The sequence below is a fragment of a genome, unplaced genomic scaffold (assembly GCF_019419815.1).
Source record: "Pyrus x bretschneideri cultivar Hongxiangsu unplaced genomic scaffold, Pyrus_bretschneideri_v1 Contig9, whole genome shotgun sequence".
In the NCBI taxonomy this organism is placed as follows: Eukaryota; Viridiplantae; Streptophyta; class Magnoliopsida; order Rosales; family Rosaceae; genus Pyrus; species Pyrus x bretschneideri.
In genome coordinates, this window is record NW_025999831.1 from 47,849 (window position 1) to 51,187 (window position 3,339).

At 36.3% G+C, this 3,339-nt stretch overlaps 1 non-coding gene across 1 annotated transcript; it reads left to right on the top strand.

Moving 5' to 3' along the window:
• Positions 1-531: 531 nt before the first annotated feature.
• On the top strand, positions 532-638 carry LOC125473621. The gene has a single exon (XR_007255458.1). It is a non-coding gene; the product is annotated as a small nucleolar RNA R71 (small nucleolar RNA).
• Positions 639-3,339: the final 2,701 nt, after the last annotated feature.

Genomic DNA, 3,339 nt, shown 5'->3' on the forward strand with positions numbered 1-3,339 from the left:
TCACTAGTTGAATGGTAAGACTGTTGGTATTGATATGGCTGTTGGTTGCCACCCCAACTAAGATTGGGATGGTTCTTCCACCCAGGATTATATGTGTTGGAATGAAGGACATTCCTGGGTCTATTATAATTATTCACCATATTCACATGCTCTTGCACAAGATCAGGGTAGCTATCCTTGTTGGGGCATTGAGTAATTTCATGAGTTGTCTCGCTACAAATGATACAAACTTCTAGGGCATTGGGCATGGAAGAGAGTTGCATTAAGGCAGCAAACTTGGCATTGAAATTCTTCTCCAGTTTAGCAATTTGAGCAGAAACATTTGGAGAACTCTGAGAAATCTCCAAAACTCCCCTCTTTTGTGTTTGTTCTTCTGTCCATTGCTGGGATTCAGACACCGTCATATCATATAACTCAAATGCTTCCCTTGCTGATTTCGACATTAGTGACCCTCCAGCAGATGCATTCACTTGACTCTTGGTGGTGGCTTTGAGACCATCATAAAAGATGTTCACTTGAAAGTCAAAATCAAACCCAGCATGAGGACATTTTATGTACATCTCATTATACCGTTCCCAAGCTTCATGTTAAGACTTGTTTGCCTTTTGAGCAAAAGCCAATATCTCTTTCTTGAGTGCAAGAGTCTTGGAAGAGGGAAAAAACTTACTGAGAAATATTTCTTGCAATTCTGTCCATAATGTAATGCTATTGGCAGGGAGATAATGCAGCCACGCCTTGGCTTTGTCCTTCAAAGAGAAGGGGAACAAGCGTAACTTGATAGCTTCAGGAGAGAAACCTCTGATTATGGTGTTGTCACATGCCTCAAAAAAATCAGTCAAATGCATGTTGGGGTCACTGTTTGGCAACCCATGAAAGTACGGCAATATGTTGAGGATGTGAGGTTTGATTTCAAAGGTTGTCCCATCTTCCACATCTAGATATACAATGCACCATGGCACTGCATTGATTCTCGCTGCCAATGAATTCCTTAAAGGTTGATCTACTGCAGGTAAGGCTAGGGCCATGTTTGCAACTGGGGCCAAAGGTTGGAACATAGATGTGCTGCTCTCATGATCACGAAACAGCTCCCTAAGAAAAATATCGCAAGGGTTGGAATCTTGTGCTAAATATCTTTCTCTAGCTAACTTCCTTGCAGTTCTCTCTGGTTCAGGGTCATAAGGAGCAAGAACTTGATTCTTGGACATTGTTCCAATCACCATATACTACCTATAACCTGAACAAACAACCAAAATATTATGCCACAACAAAAATAAAAATAAAAGATAAAATTTATAATGAAACTAACTAAACAACAAATTTCTGTCTTTTTTTATATATAAAAAATAACAACTAATAAAAATAAGACATAATCATAAGCATAAGCAAAATAAACACAAAACCTCGAGAACTAATGGCGCAGTCCCCAGCAACGGCGCCAATTTCTTGATAGAAATTTTACCACCAGTAAAAGAAAGGTTAAACCAAAGAAAATTCTTGCAAGAGAACAAGTTTTTGTAGTATAGAATGGCTCAAGCAAGGTTGATCTCCTCAAGGACTAGTATAAACAATTTACAAGTTTTGGAATATTTAACTTAGTTAACTCTAAGAACTACACTATTGAGAAAACTAAAACCTACTGTACGTGACTTAAACAAATATCTAAAATGGGAATTAGCTTATAGAAATAGTGATCCAATTAAACAAAACAAGTAAATGTAGCAACATAAGATAAAAAAAAAAATAACTGAAGAAAATTAGAATGACAAGGCACTAGAGTTCAACCTTTACCAACAACACTCCTACGTAGATCTTGCAATTGCTTAAGTAATCAAAAACACACATGCTTTGAAGGTTGGGTTTTTCCCTGTGTAGTTTACTTGTGACATTCAAGCTAAAACGAATACCACAACATGCAATTTATCCATGACATTTGGATATCCCTAAAAGTATGATATTAACCTTAGAAGAAATTACAATCCTCAATCACAAGAAGAATAACCAATTTTAATGTGATATTCATTCAAAATTGCATCCAATGACTTTTCTAAGCATCCTAATGGTGATCAAAGATCAAGATACATAGATAGTTTAATTCAATGAATTTTGAAAATGTCAATGCAATTATGTAACAACACTTAAGCAATTAAAAGAGAAATCTACGTAATCATGTTAAGGCTCACGGCCTCACTCTAGCAAAAGGAAATTAGTTATACATACTTGTCTAAATAAATACGGAATTATCCATGAAGAATCAAAGAAAAAGAACAACCCTTTTTTACAAGAATTCTTCCTAAGCTCTCTGATCGCCTCCTCTGAAAACAGCCCCCTCTTTATTATTATCGCCCTACCTATTTAAATCCCCCTAATGCATACTTAAAAGAGACTCCAATCATCCACACTCCAGATCAGATCAGGAGACACAAAATAAATGTCAATTAAAATTGACTTCCTAATTTAAATGGGCAAACAGAACGTGCCCTGCCTCGATACGTTTAGTATACCAAAAGTCCTTAGATTTCAATGAATGAGATGTCCTTAGAAAGCTTGAAACATCTACTTTAAAAGCTAAGAAGAAAGTTTCCGAATTTAGGCTTTAATTATGTACTTATCTCTCATGCAACCTTCAGAGGTCCAAATTGTCCCATCAACACACTGACCTGTTTTCGTTCTTAAACTAGGAACAATTGGTTGGGAATTTTAAGCTGAAAACTTGAGATGATTATCTTCGATATCTTGTGAATCAGCTCCAACGGGAATCATTGAAAAATTCCACCATTTGCATACTTTTTCACCAAACTCGATCCTGATGCTCCTAGAAACACCATATGGCAAAAGTATCACAAATACTTCTAACTTCTAACTAAACTAGACAAGAAAAGAAATATAAAAGGGAAAAATATATAGTATAGATATTGGTTCATCAATAGAGAAGAAATTATTCATTATATTTCCTTCTCTATTTGTGAGCTTGATTTAGGCATTATGTCTTGGGGAAGCAAACTAGAGTGAAGTTTGGTACTGCAATACATCAGACAAAGGCCATTCTTGATTATGTGCATTCAAATGTTTAGGGTCATACAAAGACTTCCTCTTTGAGTGGTAGACATATGTTTGTGACCTTTGTTGATAATTATTCAAGAAGGTCTTGGGTTTACACAATGAAGCACAAGAGTGAGGTGTTGAGCATTTTCTTGGGTTGGAAGAAAATGGTTAAGAACCAGACTAGGAGGAAGATAAAAATTTTGCGATCGGATAATAGCGGAGAATACACATCCAACCCTTTCTTTAAAGTTGGCAAAGAGGAAAGGATTGTGAGACATTTCAGTGTCCGGGGAACTC